We start from the raw sequence: 21,914 nt of genomic DNA on the forward strand, positions 1-21,914 counted from the left end.
GAATTCTCTAAGATAGCTATCCCTGCCTCTTCTTCATTCCCTCTTAAACTCATTGGGGCAGGGCTTTGCATCTGACTTTGGGCTTCTCTGATAGCTCAGTTGGTAAAGAATCCACCTGCAGTGCAGGAGACTCCAGTTCAATTCCTGGGTCGGGAGGATCTGCTGGAGAGAGATAGGCTGCCCACTCCAGTGTTCTTGGGTTTCCCTTGTGGCTCAGCTGGTAAAGAATCCACCTGCAATGCGCAAGACCTAGCTTTGATCCTTGGGTTAGGAAGATCCCCTGGAGAAGGGAAAGGCTACCCACTCCAGTATTCTGGCCTGGAGAATTCCGTGGATCATATAGTTCAGTTCAGTTCAGTTCAGTCGTTCAGTTGTGTCCGACTCTTTGCGACCCCATGAATTGCAGCACGCCAGGCCTCCCTGTCCGTCACCAACTCCCAGAGTTCACTCAGACTCACGTCCATCGAGTCAGTGATGCCATCCAGCCATCTCATCCTCTGTTGTCCCCTTCTCCTCCTGCCCCCAATCCCTCCCAGCATCAGAGTCTTTTCCAATGAGCCAACTCTTCACATGAGGTGGCCAAAGTACTGGAGTTTCAGCTTTAGCATCATTCCTTCCAAAGAAATCCCAGGGCTGATCTCCTTCAGAATGGACTGGTTGGATCTCCTTGCAGTCCAAGGGACTCTCAAGAGTCTTCTCCAACACCACAGTTCAAAAGCATCCATCTTCGGCACTCAGCTTTCTTCACAGTCCAACTCTCACATCCATACATGACCACTAGAAAAACCATAGCCTTGACTAGACGGACCTTTGTTGGCAAAGTAATGTCTCTGCTTTTGAATATGCTATCTAAGTTGGTCATAACTTTCCTTCCAAGGAGTAAGCGTCTTTTAATGTCATGGCTGCAGTCACCATCTGCAGTGATTTTGGAGTCCAAAAAAATAAAGTCTGAAACTGTTTCCGCTGTTTCCCCATCTATTTCCCATGAAGTGATGGGACCAGATGCCATGATCTTTGTTTTCTGAATGTTGAGCTTTAAGCCACTTTTTCACTCTCCTCTTTCACCTTCATCAAGAGGCTTTTTAGTTCCTCTTCACTTTCTGCCATAAGGGTGGTGTCATCTGCATATCCAAGGTTATTGATATTTCTCCCGGCAATCTTGATTCCAGCTTGTGCTTCTTCCAGCCCAGTATTTCTCATGATGTACTCTGCATATAAGTTAAATAAGCAGGGTGACAATATGCAGCCTTGATGTACTCCTTTTCCTATTTGGAACCAGGCTGTTGTTCCATGTCCAGTTCTAACTGTTGCTTCCTGACCTGCATACAAATTTCTCAAGAGGCAGGTCAGGTGGTCTGGTATTCCCATCTCTTGAAGAATTTTCCACAGTTGATAGTGATCCACACAGTCAAAGGCTTTGGCATAGTCAATAAAGCAGAAATAGTTGTTTTTCTGGAACTCTCTTGCTTTTTCAATGATCCAGCAGATGTTGGCAATTTGATCTCTGGCTCCTCTGCCTTTTCTAAAACCAGCTTGAACATTAGGAAGTTCACGGTTCATGTATTGCTGAAGCCTGGCTTGGAGAATTTTGAGCATTACTTTACTAGCGTGTGAGATGAGTGCAATTGTGCGGTAGTTTGAGCATTCTTTGGCATTGCCTTTCTTTGGAATTGGAATGAAAACTGACCTTTTCCAGTCCTGTGGTCACTGCTGAATTTTCCAAATTTGCTGGCATATTGAGTGCAGCACACGGGGTCACAAAGAGTCGGACACGACTGAGTGATCCTTCTTTGCAGGTGACACTCCACCAAACTGGCCTGTGGGGTTGTTGCCAGTGACCCTATGTGGCTGATCCCATAATTGACAGTGCAGCCTCTCAGTGCAGCTTATCAATTGCATTGACACCTGGATCCCCACCTTCCTGAAGTATTCCCTTCTTCTAGACCCTGGAACATCTCCATCACTTGGCTTTTCTTGTGCCTCGCTGGTCCTTCCTATTCAGTCTGCTGTGTTGGCCGCTGCTCCTCACATCTCCAGCATATCTGTGTTGGAGAGTCCCACGGCTTGCTTCTTCTTTTCTCTCCTTAGCCTGGAACCCTCTTGAGGTGATCTCATGCAGGATGGTGGGTACTTTATATACTATCTTGACTTCCAAACTTGTATCTCTAACCCTCCCATCCTAAAACTATGGGAGTTCAAGAGAATTGTACATGGAGATGCTAGAAATGTGGGAGGGCTCAGTGGACCATGTTCTTGGACCTCTTCTCTTCTTCTTTGTACTCCCTCACTTCCTCACATCCAGTCTTATAGATTTATTTTAATGAAGTCCAGCTGGGTTTTTCTGTCATGGATCATGCATTTAGAGTTGCATGTAAAAACTCATCACTAAACCCAAAGTCACTGTAGATTTTCTCCTATGTTTTCTTCTAGAAGTTTTGTGGTTTTGTAGTTTACATTTTGGTCTGTACTCCATTTTGAGTTAATTTTTGGGAAAAGTGTAAGGAAGTCTATATCTAAGTTTATTTTTTATATTTTGACATTCAGTTGTTCCAACAATTGTTTTTATTGAAGAGACTATCCTTTCTCCATTTAATTGACTTTGCTACTTTGTCAAAGATCAGTTGACTATACTTGTGTGGGCCTGCTTCTGAACTCTCTATTCTCTTCCATGTTTTATAACTTGAAATATCACTGCTGAGGCTCTTCAATGTATATGTCTAACCTGGACTGCTCCCCTGGAGTCCAGACGTATATATTTACTGCCTTCCTGTGCATCCACTTGAATGCCTAACAGGCATCTCAGACTGGCCACGTCCACATGGAATATGATCTCCTTCCCCACCATCCAGTCTGTTCCTCCTCCCATCTCCATGGCAACTCCATCTTTCCTGTTGCTTCCATCAAAAATATGGACTTCTCTCATCAAATGGGTCAAGAAATTCTATTGCTTCTACTTCAAAACGCATCATGAATTCAACCATTTCTCATCATCTGCACTACTGCCATGCTGGTGCAAGCCACCATCATCCCTTGCCTGGGTCACTACAGCAGCCTCCTGACTGGTCTCCCCGCTTCTCACCTTGCTTCCCAGTAGTCTATTATCCGCAGAGCAGCTGCAGGGATCCTGGTAAAGTCAGATCATGTCACTCTTTTCCCCAGGCCCCTCCAGTGTCTTTCGTTTGAATTCAGAGTAAATTCTAAAGACTTCATGGTAGCCCCTATGATCCTTTATCACTAGTACTACCCACTCACATCTCCCACCTCACCTCCCACTGCTCTCCCTTGTTCATTCTGCTCCTGCCATCCTGGCCTCCTCCCTCTTCTTCTAACATCCTACAGAGGCCCCTACCTCAGGGTCTTGGCATCAGTCCCCCTACTGGGCACGTTCTTTCCCAAGAGATTCACAGGGCCTACTTCCTCACTTCATTCAAGACTTTGCTCAGATGTCACCTTCCTTTTAAAAAAATTTATTGACTGAAGTATGATTGATTTACAATGTTGAGTTAGTTTCTGGTGTATAGCAAAGTGATCCACATATATATATATATATGGAGATATATATATATATATATACTATGTAAATGGGCATGTGGGGTGAGGGATCTCCTGGAGGCCAGAGCTGGGGTGGGATTGGAAGAGTCTGAATGGGGCAAGTCTGCTAAGGGCTCAGGTGAAGGAATGCTTAGGGTGCCCTGAGGCCTCTCTCAGCCCTCAAGACACCCGGGCTTGGATGACCCCTCAGAGGGCATCAGCAGCTAGCAGGGTTGACCTTGAGCCCTCGGACATGGGAGGCCACTTGTCCAGCTCTGTCCAGCCCACTCTTCTATACCCTGCCTGCACAGTGGAGACCCAGTACATGGAGCGAGGGGAACAGGTGCTCCAAGCAGATGTTTCCCCATCCCTGGAGTCTCGAGCAAGCCTGGCCAGACAGGGGAGGAGGGGGCCATGCTGGAAGCTGTGAAGTGGACTAAGCTAAGGGCAAGGCCTGAATATCACTGAATATCACTACCAGAATATCACTGAGGGAGGGAAAAGAGCCATTCCACCGAGTGTGGCTGACAGCAGTGGCTACAGGAGATAACAGCATGTTATGTGAGCTCAGTAAAGCACCGAAGGGAAAAGAAACAATGTTTGAGGACTGAGCTTGCAGATCTAAATCCATGTACAACAGCAGAGAATCACCTTTGTTTCATGAGATAGCTTTACTTAAGATAAAGGGAGATTAAAAAAGCAGAAAACTTAATTTCATAAAAATATTTCAGATGTTGTTCCAACTTTCTTCAGGACAAAATTTAAATCACTAGGCGAATTTGGTGGCTCAGATGTAGAGAATCCTCCTGCAATGCAGGAGACCCAGGTTTGATCCCTGGGTTTGGAAGATCCCCTGGAGAAAGGCAGGGCAACCCACTTCAGTGTTCTTGCCTGAAGATCCCCATAGACAGAGGAGCCTGGCGGGCCGCAGTCCATGGGGTCGCAAAGAGTCGGACATGACTGAGTGACTCAGCACACACACTGGTGAATTTGTGCTCAGAAACTTGTTGAGAAGATGTAGACCTTGGTCTCGTCACCATGCTCTTTGGTTTCCATGGGCCTATTATGCCCATTACCCCACTCCAGTACTCTTGCCTGGCAAATCCCATGGACGGAGGAGCCTGGAAGGCTGCAGTCCGTGGGGTCGCTGAGGGTTGGATATGACTGAGCGACTTCACTTTCACTTTTCACTTTCATGCATTGAGAAGGAAATGGCAACCCACTCAGTGTTCTTGCCTGGAGAATCCCAGGGACAGGGGAGCCTGGTGGGCTGCTGTCTATGGGGTCGCATAGAGTCGGACAGTACTGAAGTGACTTAGTAGTAGTAGTAGTATTCTGCCCATTAAGCAGAGACCCTGCTCCTGACCTGAGCTCCCATCTCATTAAAGGAAGCTGCTCAGTCCCATATCATAGAATCATAGTTTTAGAGCTAAAAGGCATGAATTGGTTTATGATGCACAAAATGCGGCATGCTCAGAGAGATGGATGGTTTGGTTAGGATCACACAGCAGGTTGGGGATTGTGGTAAGCAGAAAAATGGCTCTGAGGATGTCCACATTGTCATCCCCAGAACCTGAGATGATGCTCCCTTTCAGGGCAAGCAGGACTTTTCAGATGTGATTAAGTTAAGGATGTTGAGATGCAGAGAGAATCCTGGAGTATCCAGGTATCATCACAGGGGTCCTTGTAAGCAGGAGGCAAGGGGGCCAGAGTCAAAGAGAGAGATGTGATCATGCAAGCAGAGGTCAGAGTGATGCGCCCATGAGTCAAGGAATGCAGGTAACTTCTAGAAACTGAAAAAAGCAAGGAAACAAATTCTCCCCATCACCTGAGGAATTGCATCTCTGCCAACACCATGATTTTAGCCCCACAAGACTCATATCAAACTTCTGACTTCCAGAACTGAAAGGTAGTATATCTGTGCTATTTTAGGTCATTCAGTTGGGCAGTCTTTCGTTAAAGCAACACAGGAAATGAATCCAGCAGTAAGGCCCCATTAAAGCACCCACCTTCTAAGCCCTGTTCCCCTGACCTTCCTGCCACAGTTCTGAGCTGGTGATGAAGCAGGGTGATTCCTTGAGCCGGTGGAAAGCCCCATAGGGCCCTGGCTTGAGTCCTGTGCTGTGACAGAGGCCTAGCAGGTGACAGAGGGTCTACTGGGTGGGGAAGCCTCTTTCCAAAGGGTGTGGCCAGTTCAGGTGTGGTTCAGACAAGGACAGCTACCAGAGTTTTGAGACCTAGAGTCCAGGGTGGTCAATGGTTGAGAGTTGCGGAGGCCACTGAGGGTTCTGTGCCTATGTGGACTTGGTGTCCAGAGGCTCCCTGGAGTGGGGGAGTGGGACTTCAGCACTGGACAAGGCTCCTGAGTTGGAGCCAGGGCAGGAATGAATGGGGTGTCTGGTGGGAGGGCCAGATCTGCAAGGATGCGTAAGTGCCCGTGAAGGTCACTGGTGTTAAAGGCAGTGAATGAGACTTGGGGATGAAGTGGTCAGTGCGGGCCACTCAGCCTAGGGCTAGGTAAGGAGGCTGGATGACTGATCACTTCCCTTTCCATCTGGGACTGCTTTAAGAACTGAGCTAGGGCTGGTAGGGATGGAGGGAAGGGATGTCAGTGAAGGCAGCTTCTGGAAGTTGAGCAAGACAGCGGCAGTGGAATGAGGCAGAGCCATTATTCTGCCTCCCACAACCCCCAACGTGCAGCATGACCCTGACCAAAGCGTCCAGCTCTGAGCCTGTGTCGCCTTGTGTTTCATGAAGAGTGGCTTGAGGCTGACCTTTCCCGCCACCCTCATAGACAAATTTAATAGTCACAGCAATATACAGCTAATGCAAAGTCCTGCTATGGCTGTAAAATAAGATCACATTTCCTTTTAAATGCCCAAATTCCAATAGCTCGGTGGCCCCAGTCTTGCCTAGATACCGGAATAACCTGGGGAGCTTTGGGCAAGGGCCTGTGGGCCACCCCACAGGGGTCCTACCCCTGACTTGACTTGTCCAGAGGCAGCCTGGGCACTGGGATTTGGAGAAGCACTTGAGGGCCCTGCTAGGGTAGCCCCACGAGCTTATCACCTGTAAGCTGACCTCTCTAAGGATCCCCCAGCTGTGTCCCAGCTTCCTCCAGGGCTTGGGGCAGGGCCCCCACAGTTTCCAGCACAGCCTCCTGACCATGCCGCTGGGCCCCTGCCTCCTGCTCTGGAACCTTGGCCTCAGGAAATGGTGCTCTCCCTAAAGCTATGGCTCCAAGTGTAAGACTGGCCCTCTTGTGAAGTGGGGCGGGGCACCCAGGCCTTCCCAGGGCCCCAGGACAGTGGATGGGAAGCAACCAGGATGAGGTGGCTCGCAGGGCCCACGGGGCCAGGCCTGTCCTTGGGGACTCTCCCAGGGCAACTCACTCCCCTGCCAGAGGGACCAGCTTGTCTCCTGCCCAGCCATGCTCTGGATATCACGAGCACTCACAGAGCAGACCCCAGATCTGTCAGCCAGCTCTAAGGTCTGACCCGAGCCCCACCTTCAGCCCCAGGACAGCGGGAAGGAAGGTACATTCTCTGGAGGGAAGCCCGTCCTCATCCACAGTCCCCTGGTGGCCTCCAGAGACATCCAACAAATGTACAACGTCCACCCTTCCAGGTAGGTGGGCCTCAGGAGTCTGAGCAGCCTGTAGGACAGTCTCCTCCAGCGGTGAGCAGAGGGCAGGATGCAGGACTGTTTTCTTCACCATATGACTGCTTGTTTGGGCGTCCAGGTGGCCCAGCGGTAAAGAACCCGCCTATCAGTACAGGAAACATAATGAGACGTGGATTCAGTCCCGGGGTCGGAAAGATCCCCTGGAGAAGGAATTGGCAACCCACTCCAGTATTCTTGCCTGGAGAATCCCATGGACAGAGAAGTCTGGTGGGCTACAGTCCACGGGGTCACAAAGAGTTGGACACAACTGAAGCGACCTAGAATGCAGGGAAGCCAGGAAACAACACCCCAATAGCTCAGATGATAACAGGCAACAATTCACAGCTTGAGTCCATCTAGACAATGGCCGTGTCTCTCCCAGAGAAAGGCTTCAGGGAGGAGCTCTTCCTTGTGGTTACAAATTAGTCACAAAAAATGAATATTTATAGAGGATGAGAAAAAAAGGACAGCAAACTTCTAATTTTAAAATGCCAAAAAATGCCTTCAAGAGCACCAAATCCAGGATAATGACCTAATATTTTCATTGACAGCCTGACATATCTCTATGCTTTTCCCTATTATTATTATTATTATTTGGCTTCATGCTCTTTGATCACCCGTCATATTCTCTGGAGAGAATCAAAAGATAAACACGTTCTGTTTGGCATAATTTCACATTAGCATAATTTCCTGGAGCCTGATTGATCAAAATTCACTGCATCTGGAATGACAGACTTGAGCAGGGCAAGATGTATCTGATACTTCCAATGGGATCTGATATGTTGGGATATAGAAAACGTGCGACTTCCACGGAGATGTACGTGCTCAGTGTTGGGAGTATTTATAGGTTTGTGTCCTATAAACACAGAGCTTCTGATAAAAGTTTATCAGAAAAGAGAGAAAAGAACACGGTGTATTTATAATTGTCTACACTTCAGTCTGGAGACTGTGACAGGAGAGAATGGCCCTTCTGATTGCCGTTGATGAGAGCTGAATCTTCTGCTTGCAATTCTACACATCTGGTGAGGCAAGGAATTTTCCAGAGACCGGCTCCTGGCTGGGTACATTTTAAACCTTGTTTATCCTTCTCCCCACAGTGCTCTGTTGCTGGGTGCCAAAGACATATTCTTGTTATAATATGGCCCTGGGTCCTCAACCTTCATGGCTAGGCCCGAGGAGCCCGCCCAGAGGGTGGCAGGACCCTTCCTGGGGAACATTCTTGTGCCAGGGCAGAAACTTAGCTACGCGTGGAAGTGACTGCAGACCACCACCTAAACTAAATGCCCCCCAACCTCATTTCCCATGCTGGATCCCCCAAAGGCCATGGCCGTTCCCCTGTCACCTGGCCTCTAGGACAGTATGACACAGGGGACTTTGGAGTGGATGTAGGCAGTGGTCTTATGCAATGATGGTAGACTATCTTAGTTTAAAATATTTACAGAAACATATGACTGTGTTTCCAGGGTCTGTGAAGCAACCTGGCAAGAGAACGGCCCTGAAGCTGGAGCTTCAGAGGTGTCATTGGCTGAAGGCACTGCCCCTGTTCTGTGCACATAGTCCTCCAGACCCGAGCAAGGGGGACTTGTTTTACATTTGAATAGCCAATAGGCTATTTAGAATGTTTTTCCTATAACAAGGGACACTGCCTCAAAACCTAAGCCTCTACTGTTTGGTAGCCAGAAAACTATTATACTTGAAAGTTTAAAGTTTTTTCCAGTATCTAGAGTCCCTTGGACAGCAAGGAGATCAAACCAGTCAACCCTAAAGGAAATCAACCCTAACTATTCACTGAAGGACCGATGCTGAAGCTGAAGCTCCAATACTTTGGCCACCTGATGCAAAAAGTCGACTCATTGGAAAAGACCCTGATGCTGGGGAAGATTGAGGGCAGGAGGAGAAGAGGGTGACAGAGAACGTGAGTTTGAGCAAACTCCAAGAGATAGTGGAGAGAGAAGCCTAGTGTGCTGTAGTCCATGGGGTTGCAAAGAGTCAGACATGAGTTAGTGACTGAACAGCAGCAATTCATTAAAGGTTAATTTTTTTTCATCCAGAACTAGCCATTTCCCTTTTTATATCCTTAAGGACACCTTGCTGATATTTTAGTTATCTGATGTCAGTCACTAAATGAGTGTTTTGCGAACTGAAATCTATAGGCCCTTGAGAATTTTAAAATGCTTTGTTGGGTGAAATGGTAAAAAATTCTGGGGAAGTTTGGTGGTTTCTTGTCAAACTAAACACGCCATTACCATACAGTCCGGCACTCTGACCTGTAGACACTCTCACCCACACTTCTTTCATCCCCAAGAAATGAAATTTTACGTTCACACAAAAACTTGTACATGAATGCTCATGGCAGTTTTATTTACAATATCCCCCAAACTTGAAACAAACCAGATGTCCTTCAGCAGGTGAATGGTTAAACAAACTGTGTTGCGTCCATACCATGGAATCCTAGCCAGCAACAAAGAAAAGAACAAACTCTTGATACACGCTGTGCTTTGGATGAAGCTTAAGGGAATTATACTGAGTACAAAAGCCAGTCCTCAAAGGCTGCATACTGTATGGTTCCATTTACATAAGACTCTCAAAATGACCAAATTACAGAGATGGAGAAGAGATCCGTGGTTGCCAGGGGCTTTGGGGTGGCGTGAGTAGAGCATAGAGGGGAGATGTGTGTGGTTATAAAAGGGTAGCTCCAGGGATCCTTGTGGTGATGGGACTGGTCCTTGTCTTGACTGTGGTGGTGGAAGTTGCTCATGGGATAAACTTGCAGGGAACTAAACATATGCAAAAGTAAGTGCAAATAAGTAAGTGCATGTTAAACTGGGGAAATCTGGTTCAGATTGGTACTTTGCCGTAGTCATCATTAATGTCAATGTCCTGGTTGTAATCTTATTAAAGTTTTGCGAGATGTTGTTACCATTGGGGAAACTGGTTGAGGGATGTGTAAGATGTCTAGGCATTATTTCTTTTCCTTTTTTTTTTTTTAAATAATTGTATTTATTTGTCTTTGGCTGTGCTGGGTCTTCATTGCCCTGAGGGCTTCTCATCATCATGGCTTCTCTTGTTGTGGAACGTGGACTCTTGGGAACTCGGGCTTTAATAATTGCAGCTCGGTTGTTGTGGCTCCCAGGCTCTGCAGCACAAGCTCAGTTGTTATCGTGCACAGGCTTAGTTGTTTCGTGGAATCTTCCTGGACCACGGATCGAACACATGTCTCCTGCATCGGCCGGTGGATTCTTTCCCACAGAGTCACCCGGGAAGCCCTTGGTATTATGTCTGATAACTTCATGTGACTCTGCAATTATCTCAAAACAAGTTTAATTAAAAATTATGTGAATATTTCGATAGTAATAAAAAGACAAGTATCTGTACGTTCTGGATGATCCGAGTGACCCCTTTATAGCCTTATAAGCCAGTTCCCCAGTGGATCATCAGTGCTTTGTTTGGAATGAATGTTTATTGCCAGTCACTTTGCACAAGTAACAACATCTTGGCAAGAACAGAATCAATGACAAGCCTCCCCGGTGAGCAGGCCAAGTGTCAGAGAAAGATTCTGCGAGGCAGAACTGAAAAACATTCTTATTGGCTCCTAAGGGTTGACTGTATTATTGTAATGCCAGTTAAACATGCAAGCTCATATACAGATTTCTAACTGAATATAATAAAAACTACAAAACCAATAAAATTCAAATTAGTGCCATTAATTTACTGCAATGAATGATGCTGCTGTGTTGAAACTAACTGGTTGATTACAAAGTGGCGATTATACACACACTGCTACAGGGCTTGCCTACCATTTTTTTTTTCAGAACTGGGGCTACTTTGCTTACAACTTGAACTTCCTAGGGAGCCAGGGCGCACGTTGGAAAAGGCCTCAGATCCTCTGGGATAAATATAACAAGGACCATTAGTTCTTAAATCTTCTTAACAGCATACTTTCGTGCTCAGACATATCCTTGACCAGCTTGGTTAGCTTGTTTCCTGGCCTTAGCAAATACGAGGATTATTTCTGCAGGCTATCCCCTCGTGATGGAGAAGGCAATGGCACCCCACTCCAGTACTCTTGCCTGGAAAATCCCATGGACGGAGGAGCCTGGTGGGCTGCAGTCCATGGGGTCGCTGAGGGTCGGACACGACTGAGCGACTTCACTTTCACTTTTCCCTTTCATGCATTGGAGAAGGAAATGGCAACCCACTCCAGTGTTCTTGCCTGGAGAATCCCAGGGACGGGGGAGCCTGGTGGTCTGCTGTCTATGGGGTCACACAAAGTCGGATACGACTGAAGTGACTTAGCAGCATCCCCTCGTGAAATGACCACAGAGAATGTGACAATCATGGGGAGATTGGAAAATTACAAAAAGCAGATACAGAAACAACTTATTTTAGTGATTGTGAGGAAAAGGCACAGAACTTCTGAGAAAATCACAGTCCGACTCCCCAGCACACCAAATAATGTTCATGATAATGATGCTTATAAGTGATGAATGGAAGGTCAAGTTAAGTTGAGAGGCTCATGCTTGGGAAGACTGGGTGGTCCCACCTGGACCCTCGTGTGTTTTGGAGCTCTGGTCCTTGAACAAGCACACTTCTGTCTTCAGCAGTCCTGAGCATCCATGGGTGACTCTTTCTCAGCAGGAAGAAGGCAGATGCTGTGGGCACCTGTGCTTGAGCTTGTGTGTTGGGATGGGACGAGGGAGGGAGATGGAATCCTATGACATGCAGAACAAATGGCCTCACACGCGATTAATTGTGCCCCCCACTTCCTGGGCTCTCAGGGCTGCTGATAATTGCTCCCCTTTTCAGGATTTCAAGGTGGCACATCCGACCTTTCAAGCTTTCATCTTCACACCTCTTCATGCCTCTTATGACAGATAATTACAGCTGAGGATGAACACCAACAGGAAAGCAGACCTCTTATCTTCACGTTATGCACTTCCACCAACATTTTAAGACAAATTATTAACAACTGTGCTCGAGAAAACGGTACCAGCAGAAGCTTCTGAGATACTGAATTGTTTTGTGACTGTGGAAGAAAGAAGGCCATTTCCATGACAAACGGGGGAATTTTTATGAAGTGATTAAATATTAATTTATCCAACAAATATTTATTACATGCCTTCAGTGTTCAAGATGCCTTATTAGGGACCACAGCGTACACAAAGCCATACATGATGCAGTTCCTGATCTAATGGAGTTTATAACCTGGGAGTTTAAAATAAGATTTATTGTTCCAAAGTCCTACCATATAAATAAGTGTCAAAAATCTAGTTCGGTGACTTCCCTGGTGGTCCAGTGGTCAAACTCTGCCTGCTAATGCAGGGGACACAGGTTCGATCCCTGGTCTTGGAAGATCCCACATGCCGAGGGGCAACTGAGCTGGCCTGTGTGCCACAACTACTGAGCCCATGCTCTGCAGCCCATGCTCTGCAACGAGATAAGCCACCACTATGAGAAACCTGCACAGCCCGACAGAGAATACCCACTGCTTGCTGCAACTAGAGAAAAGTCCATGGGCAGCAATGAAGATCTCAAATAAACACATAAATAAGATAAAAAAGAATTAACTATTAAAAAAAGAATTAGCTATGCAAAAATGGAGTTCAATCTTAGTGAGGAAGCAAGAAGTGGGGATGTGTAATGACAAGGCGCCCCCAAGCTGCCCCAGAAGGACGAGCAGTGCAGTAGGGCAGGAATGGGCAAGGGCATGCTCCATGGAGGGCATGGTGTGGGCAAAGTTGTGGGGGTTGGCAGTAAGGAAGCAGTGAGTTTCTCTGGACAATGAAATCCTGATGGGGGAGTAGCTGGAGATGGGCAGAGACCAGATTGTAAAGCACTTTTAAAATGCTGGGCTAAGCAGTTAAGCTTTATTCTTTGGGAAGTAGAGTGACCAGTAGCAGTAGTATTAGCGGGGACAATTAGAATGGATGAGAGCAATCTCCACCCCACTAGGAGGCCGCCGCAGGAGCCCAGGTCGAAGGCCAGAAGGGGGGAAGTGAAACTTTAGTTTCAGGGAGTCTGGCACGACCGTGTCAGGTCAGTCTGGAGGGAGGTGAGCCTCATTTTTGGTCATGGGCAGCAGATAGGGAAAGCAGATGTTTGATAAGACTGTACAGGTTTCATCGGGAGGGAACCCAGCTTCCAAGGCATTCCTGCCCCAAAGGGCTTGCCCAACTTCAGTGTTTTTGTTACTGAGTCCAACCTTGCACTGCTTGCCCTCATGACAGGCCACTAAAGGGAAAGACAAGTTGCTGGGGCAAGGAATGCTGCTGCTACTGCTGCTAAGTCGCTTCAGTCGTGTCCGACTCTGTGCGACCCCAGAGATGGCAGCCCACCAGGCCCCACCATCCCTGGGATTCTCCAGGCAAGAACACTGAGTGGGTTGCCATTTCCTCCTCCAATGCATGAAAGTGAAAAGTGAAAAGCTCAGTCGTGTCCGACTCTTAGCAACCCCATGGACTGCAGCCCACCAGGCTCCTCCATCCATGGGATTTTCCAGGCAAGAGTACTGGAGTGGGGTGCCATTGCCTTAGAGACTTTATTTGAAAAGCCAGCAAACCAATAAGATGATAGACTTGTGTCCCCAGGAAACCGTCTTGCCTGAGTTAGAATTCAGGATTCGTTTATACTAAAAGGGGAGGGAGGAAAGTCAAATATTTCCTGGCTCCCATCAGCCATCAGAGATGTGTTAATTTCCTCCTCCTTGCAGTCATTCACAGGTGCGTCTGGTCAGGTTGTTTACTGTGAGCTAAGCAAAGGTATTTTAGCTTAATGCTTATTATCTGGGGAGGCAGGTTTCCCAGAGATGGGCTCTTTTGTATAATTTAAGCTTATAGGTAACATCCCTTTAGTAATTAATTTATAACAGAATAAAAAGTTTCTTCCCTATTACCTTTTGGAACTAATGTACTAAATTTATCTTATCTGCAGGTTGACATTTCGCAATTTTGAACTGACCCTATGTAGTTTCATGAGATGTGCCTTGAATCTCCCCAGAAGGTAACCCACACCTGTCGGTGAGTCTCAAACCTATTGCTAGAGTTGGTTAGGACCCTAAGATTGTGCCTAGCACCCAGTAGGAGCACAGCAAATGCAAGATGTTTATAACCGTGGTTCCTATGAAAGACCAAGCTCAAATCAGACCTTCCTTTATTGGGTCATTCACTTGGCCGAGTATGCCAAGCCCTACTATGTGCAGGAGCCAGGCACGTCTGTGGCTGTCCGCCTCCGAGCTCTTCCCCTTCTCCGAACTTCTCTTGCTCTCCTCTGTTTTCCTCACCAGCAAGTTCTTCCCTCCAGAGGTGGGAGGGAGTAGAGGTTCCCCTGCTGGGTGGGGTCTGGACTGACCACCAGCAAGGAGAGGGTTGAGGGCTGCCTTTGTGGGGAGTAAGCCATGAAGTCTAAATGTGTCACCAGGCATGGAGCAGCATCGCTGGTGCATATGGCAGCAACAGCAGGTACTGCATCGGGAAAAGGGGAGGGGGGTGGGGGGAGGCCTGGGGAAGCCTGGTCTCGGTCTGTGCCAGGTACAAGTTCTTTACCATCACACCTCATGCCTGTTGTGACCTTCCAGTGAATGCGGCCCTATCATGCTGACTTTAAAGATGGAGAAACTTGTTTTTACAAGGACTGTGTAATGTTGCCCAGGTTACACAGGTTGTAAGCTGGATTTGAACCCAGAACATCCTGGCTCCAAAGCTCAGGCCCTGGCCCAGCCCACACTCTTAACCTCTTTACTGTCCCCTAAAGACAGATAACAACCTGACCACCATGGCCTGAACGGGTGCGCGGTTCACCGCCTCACTTCAGGTGCTTAGCACAGGGTCAGGCACACACTAGTGAGGGTGTTAGTCCCTCTGTCATGTCTGGATCTCTGTGACCCCATTGACTGCAGCCCACCAGGCTTCTCTGTCCATGGAGCTCTCCAGGCAAGAATACTGGAGTAGGTAGCCATTTCCTTAAAAGCTCATAAAGTGTTTGTAAAATGAATATGTAAGAATGCATAATTTCTTCGCATCAATGTCATGTTTTATTGTTAGTGCTCAGATTTCAGGGGTAACAAACATGATCCTATCCTGCTCTGCCTGTAAAAATGACCCTGTGCAAAGGCCAGGACAGGTTTATAGCCCCATTTTGCAGAGAAGGAAACTGAGGCTTAGGAAGTTTAAGTGACTTGCCTGAAGTCCCAGAGTAAGGGCATCACGATGTAGAATTCAAAAGCCTTTTTTTTTCTTTCTTTTTTTACTTTAGCTCAATACCCCTTCTCCACGGCTGTGCTTCTTCCTCTAGTAATGAGGTAGAAGCCAAAGTGCGGTCTTTCTTTCCTCATTAACATTCTTTCCAAAACAGGCGCCAGTGGGCCCATCCTATAAAATGCCATAAAGCAGACTCGTGTGGTCTTCGTGCTGCTCTGGAAGCATCTGTGAGTTGTGCTCTGGAGGCAAGGGGAGAAAATGTATTAGGTTCTCTAATATGATAATAATATAAAAGAAATTTATGGTGCCCCAGAGGGAGAGAATTACAAATGGATGAAAGGTGACTATTTAATGTAGAGGCTTTATTTTAAAGGGGTATGAAAATAAATAGAAGAAAATAGAGCGCAAGTAGAACCTGCAGAAAATGGAAAGCGGATTGGCCTTGTTTCACGGCACTCCTGCCGCAGCCCACCTCCCTGCGTAATGATGGCCATTTTTAACATTTCCGACTTCATCATTTTTCAAGTAGCTCCACCGTCTCTTGCTTATTTGCCAGTCCTCAAGAGATTTCTAGGACTCCAGGAGTGTGTTTGGCCTGTCTTTCCTTCCCTCACTTCACCACCTCCTTTAAGGTTCTTCCTGAAGTCAGACCCTGGGGCCGGGCTTGGGGATGGGAACTTGTGCACCTCTGAGTCCATGATGCCATGACATCTGCGTGACCAGCTGGGGGCGCTCTGTGGGCAGGAGCCATGTCCCAGGAAGCCAGGAGGTTGCAGATCCTCACTTCACACACCCAGGTCTCTGGTTGCCACCCTATCCCCTTCTGTTTCCCCTCCCTCACCTCCGGGCAGGTTGTTCTGAACTCTGCCGGGGAATACACAGGGACCTGCACCCCAGAGGCATAGCCAGGGTGGGGTTCTGCCCACCACCCTCTTGTTGTAGGCCTTAGTCTGCCCTGCTTGACCCAACAAAGCCCTGCCCTGGAGGGAAGCTGCCAGGACGCTCTGAACAGGCATGTCAGCCCTGAACTCCAGCTGCACTTCACCAACACCTTGCAGGATGTAAACTCTGCTCAGGTTTCCCCGAGTCCTGCTTCACTCCAGACTTCACTGTCCTCAGGAGGCCACTAACCTTCCACCTACAACGGTCTCCCTGTCCCTGGCTCAGATGGTAAAGAACCCACCTGCAAAAGTGGGAGACCCAGGTTCGATCCCTGGGTTGGGAAGATCCCCTGGAGAAGGGAATGGCGACCCACTCCAGTGTTCTTGCTTGGAAAATTCCATGGACAGAAGAGTCTGGTGGGCTACAGTCCATGAGGTCACAAAGAGTCAGACATGACTGAGCAACTAACTCTTTCACAACAGTGTCCACCTGCTACAGCCGCTCTTTGATCAAACTAAAGCATCTTTTCTCCTTTATTCTCTGTCTGCTGCCCTCCCAGCCTGCTGGTTTCAGGGTGTCCCGTCCTGCAGGTGGGCTCTGGGGGTTTTGAGTTTTGCTCTCAGCTTTTTTGACTCCCGTTCTGTCTTCACTCTGACCTCTCATTGACGCAGACGAGCCAGATAGCCCCATCTCAGCATGGGCTTGGAGGAGACGATGGTTCCCTCCAGGGCTGTGAGGGGTTGGGTGGGGATGGAAGGGCCCAGGCAGTGAGGAGACAGGAGGCTGGTCTTGTCTTCATCTTCCTGCAACATCGCCCCTCTCCACTATTCAGGCCTCCCTGCTCCCTCTGCCTGGACTCGCCTTCCAGCCCGGCAGCACCCGGAGCTTCCCACAGGCCTGTCTCCTGTGGTGGTCCCCATTCTCCCCTGACCAGGGTGGGGCCCCTGTCCCTCTGCTGTTCCAGCTGAGCCCCCACGTGAGACAGATAGGGGTGGAAGGCCTGGCTCAGGGCACCTGGAGGATGTGCCACGGGGCAGGTGCAGGGGCTCCTGTGGACTGAGGCTCTGCCTCTGCTTGGCCCACACTTTTACTGGCTGGTTCGTGGGGACCAGCTCTCCTAGCATCCTGCAAACAGGCAGGGTGTGGCTGCAGCCTCCAGGTCTGTTTCTCAGGGTCGCACAGAGTGGCCTCACCCCCAGCCACTGTCTGGCAGGGCTGGGGCTTGACCTCCCCACGCCATTGCCTCTTCACGGGGCTTTCGCTTCAGGGCTCGGCCTGCCTCCATGTCCCTTGGTTTCTCAAAATACACCGTAGGGTGCCACACATGCGCACAGTCAGATGTGCTGACAAGCACTGGGAAACCTTCACTTTCTTAAAACAGAACTCAACGCAAACACACTTCTGCTGTTTTTCAAAAGCCAGATCATTGCGTACAGAATTTCCATTTCTTCTGAGTTCAGTTCGAGCCTGGCTGCTGGGGGACACGGCTGACATGGGGTGTCTGGACTCTCTGGGGTGGGGGAGCTTCTCCCAATAGCGGGCATCAGGCAAGGCCTGGGCCCCCTGACAGGTCTCTTTTCTCAGAGGTCCTGTCCTGGGCCCCGAGAACATAGCAAAGTCTTAAAAGGTGAATGATTCCAGGAGATACAGGACAGAAAAGTGAAAGGAGTCTGGGGAAAAAACTTATTTGGGGAATGTGTGCTCTTCGTGCACACACACTTAAAGACAATGGTGAGAATTCAGGTCACTGGAAAGAGCCCTTGTGAATTTTTTAGGTCCTTTAGGCAGGAAAAGGGATTTTTTTTTTTTTTCATTCAAAATATTCAGTTTTAGGGCTTCCAAGGTAGCTCAGTGGTCAAGAATCCGCTTGCCAATGTGGGAGACCCAAGTTCGATCCTTGGGTCAGGAAGATCCCCACGGGGAGGAAATGGCAATCTACTCCAATATTCTTGTTTGGGAAATCCCATAGACAGAGGAGCCTGGCAGGCTACAGTCCATGGGGTTGCAGAGTCGGACATGACTTAGTGACTAAACAACAACAATTCAGTTTTAAGTTTCTGTGTAAAATGTGGACATAATATTGTTATTTCTCTTCCTCCTAATTGGTGAATCTGTGGGATTCTTGTCTTTCACTGAGAGAAAACCATGTCTTATTGAATTTCTGCAGTTTTACTTAACATCTAAACTGTGCTAAAGCCTGTTGCCTTCTTGAACAAGGCTGATGGTCTGCATTATTGGAGCAGAAGTAGAATGAGCAAAGCCTCAGTTTATTCTCATGTCAATCCACGATTTCCGCGAAGAGTTTAGCCGACAGGGGCTCTGGAGGAGAAATTTCAATAGGTCACCTTTGGGGAAATTGAACTTGGGCCCTTTTAAAAAAATTCTGGACAGACCTCATTTTATTTTGTAAGAAAACCTAGAAATGACTCACCAAAAAGAATCCACATAAAAATGATATGTAGGAGTTTTTGAATAAAAACAAGCCATAAATAAGTAATAAATCCTCGATAGGCCCATTGAAAATGGATAGCAATAATGTTGTGTTTACTGCCTCACTCCCAAAGCACAGATATTTATTATAATTCAGGGCAATTCATTGTACTTGTCTGGCATTTATAAAATTCTCATCATAGTATTAGAGTAAGAACCCATTTCCTAGGAAGTATTGTTGTAATAAACTGTAATTAGTGGGTTGTAAACAGCCGTAATTCATTTTTGGAAGGAAAAGGCATGTGGACAGCTAAGTATTTGTGAGCCGGTCTGCTCGCTGGAGCATTTCCATCAGCTGGACGCGCACCTGGAGCGCGGGGCTCCTGCAGGCCGCAGCCGGACTCCTCAGCTCCAGGCTGCCTTTCACGGAGACCACTGGTTTTTCCACTGGTTTTCTACTTCCACAGAGGACAGTCCCAGCGCTCCATCTCGATGCAGCCTCTGTTGTTATACAGCGTGCTCGTCCAGATAGCCAGCGAGAGGCACTCTTGGCGGCCCACCTGGAAGAGGAAGCGGGGCAGGTGCCCGCCGGCCGGGCTCCCCACGACACGGTGTGAGACCTCGGGCTACAACACGGGACCCGGGCGCTGCTCCGACCCCTCGTGTCTTGTGTTGCAGCCGGAGGGACGCAAGTCCGCAGCAGAGCCTGCTCCCCGCCGGCGCGGGACTCGGCAGCGGGAAGGAAGGTGGGTGTGAGCTCTATAGGGTGGCCTGGGGGCAGCCCCTGCTCCGACCCCTTCTCGGTCCGCGATCAGTCTCGGTGCAGGGCTTCGTTCACCTCCAGTCCGCGTTGGGTCCCTCGTGCCGGTTGCCTGGGGCGCGCAGCCTGCTTTGAGCTGGGCTTTGAGGCCGCTCTCTGTTCCTCACACGCAGTGCCCCCAACCCAGCTCAGGTGACCACAGTGAGGCTTGAAGGGCCTCAAGAAAGTTTCTCCCCCAACGTCTCTCGCATTGGTGGGAAAGCCCACCGTTAAACCCGCGTTCCTGCTGGTGGAAACAGACATTGCTTTTTTAGTTGTTTCTTAAATGTATTTTCCTGCAAGGTGGTAGATTAAACCATTGCAGGCATCAGCTGGGTTTCATTGGCTACATTCTTCTCCAACATGGCAGGGAATGGAATCTGATGGTGAATTTCCATAGGGAAAAAGCTCCAACAGAGGACCCTCCAACTGGAGGTGGGAGGCATCAAAGGCAAGCGCCTTCACCATCTCAGCACAGGCTGGAGCTGTGGACACGGGTCCAGAGAGCTGTAAGCTGGGGTCTGTGGGTCACATTTCTGCAGTGCACCTGCCCCCACCCCCCAAGTAGTGGCTTTCAGCCAGATCTGATCAACCCCCACCCGCCCCCCCACAACTGGGTGTGTTTCTTCCACAGCCACCCAGTCCTCAGTACAAATCATCTGTTCATTCCTTCACTTTTTTGCTGGCCTCATGGTGCTCATAAAGCCACCTATTTTAGAAGGAACTTACTAGGTTTTAAATGTAATCCGTTCAGCATCTTTCCTTCTCTTGACTGATTTGGAGGGCAGTGGAATAAAGTGAGAGACTCTATTTAAATGAATTGAAGGGGAAACCAGGTGGCTGAGAAGGTTGAGATGAAATGGTGGTTTTCAGCTGGTCCTGGAATTCTTCCCAGGCAATGCGTTTATTTAGGAAAATACCTTGGGATGGAAAGTGGTTTGGCCAGACATCAAGGAATCAGTAGAAACACTTAGATTGCCTTGTATTAGAAATGAACAATTCTTTGGAGGTGGGAAGAACAGGAAAGGAAGGAGAAGCAAAGAGAATAGGTCACATGGTGGAGGGTTTATTGTGCAATCTGAAGCAGTTTGCGTGGCTGAAGAAGAACCTCAGCCTGTATCCCCTGGTGTTCACTAATGTCTGTTACACCCACAAAGGCCTCATCTGAATGGGGTTCTGTTAGTTTCTTGGTTTTGTTGGAACTTGGCGGAAGGGGCCGGGTTTCATATTCATGGCACATGTGAGGTGGCCTGATGATTTGTAAACTGAACTAATTTAGGACAGATGTTAATTTGGAGAGGCATGCTCATCATTCAAGAAATTTAAGAAATCTTGGTGGGGAGGCATGGTGGTTAGCTTTATGTGTCAACTTGGCTGAGCAGCGGTGACCAGGTATTTGGTCAAATTCTAGATGTTTCTATGAAGGAGTCTTTGTTGGATGAGATTAACATTTAAATGCTTGGACTTCAAACCAGTAAACCTTCCAGGGTGAGTCAGCCTCATCCATTCCTTGAAGCCTTACTAGAACAAAGACTGACTTCTTTTGAACTAGAAGGAATTCTCCCAGCAGACTGCTTCTGGAGTTGAATGACAGCTCTTCCCCGAGTCTTCAGTTTGCTAGCCTACCCTGCAGATTTGAAATTTGTTATGCCTGTACAATCACATGTGCCAATTAAAAAAGAAATCTCTCTCTGTCTATATATATGTATGTATACACATCCTACTGGTTTTCTTTCTCTGGAGACCCTAACACAGGAGAGGATATCAGATTTCCATAGATAGCGGATGAGGGTCTGAGACAATCTTATCTAGATTATTTGAGACACGAAGACTCTGCTGATGTAGAGGTGAAGACTTATTTTTTTTCTTAAATTGATTTCCAGTTTAATTCCATTGTGGTCAGAGAACATATTTGGTATGATTGCAATGCTTGAAATTTATTGACTTGTTTAATGGCCCAGTAAATAGTCTGTATTGGTGAATATTCCATGTGCACTTGAAAAAAATATGTTTTCTGCTGTGGTTAGGTGGGGTGTTCTATAAGTGTCAATTAAGAAATCTTTGTGGATGGTGTTTTTTCATATTTTTTATGCTTATTAATATTTCTGTCTGCTTCTCCTAAAGATTACTGAGAGACGTGTTGAATACCCAAGTAAGATGAAAGATTTGTTTGGTTCTGTCATTTTCTGTTTTAGCTATTTGTATGTGAAAACTTGTTGTTGGGTGCATATATTTAGGCTTGTCATGTCCTGTAAAACGGATCCTTTTATCATTATGAAGTATTCCTCTTTCACTGGTGATTATCCTTGTCTTGAAGTCTACTTTGTTATTAACATAGCTGCACCTACTTTATTCTGATTAGCATTTGTGTAGCATGTATCTTTCAACCTGTGTCTACTTATATTTAATGTGTA

At 47.7% G+C, this 21,914-nt stretch overlaps 2 long non-coding RNA genes across 2 annotated transcripts in view; one reads left to right on the plus strand and one right to left on the minus strand.

Annotated features, from left to right (window-relative positions):
* The window catches only part of LOC133237507 (uncharacterized), a 498,424-nt gene that overhangs the window by 67,174 nt on the left and 409,336 nt on the right, over positions 1–21,914 (minus strand). The gene's annotated exons all lie outside the window — the stretch shown is intronic.
* LOC133237501 (uncharacterized) overlaps positions 16,663–21,914 on the plus strand; it is a 60,089-nt gene continuing 54,837 nt past the window's right edge. The window contains exons 1-2 of the long non-coding RNA XR_009733223.1: positions 16,663–16,861; positions 19,169–19,447. This is a non-coding gene — a long non-coding RNA (uncharacterized LOC133237501). The remainder of the gene's footprint in view (positions 16,862–19,168; positions 19,448–21,914) is intronic.

This window comes from Bos javanicus, chromosome 24 (assembly GCF_032452875.1).
Source record: "Bos javanicus breed banteng chromosome 24, ARS-OSU_banteng_1.0, whole genome shotgun sequence".
Taxonomy (NCBI): Eukaryota; Metazoa; Chordata; class Mammalia; order Artiodactyla; family Bovidae; genus Bos; species Bos javanicus.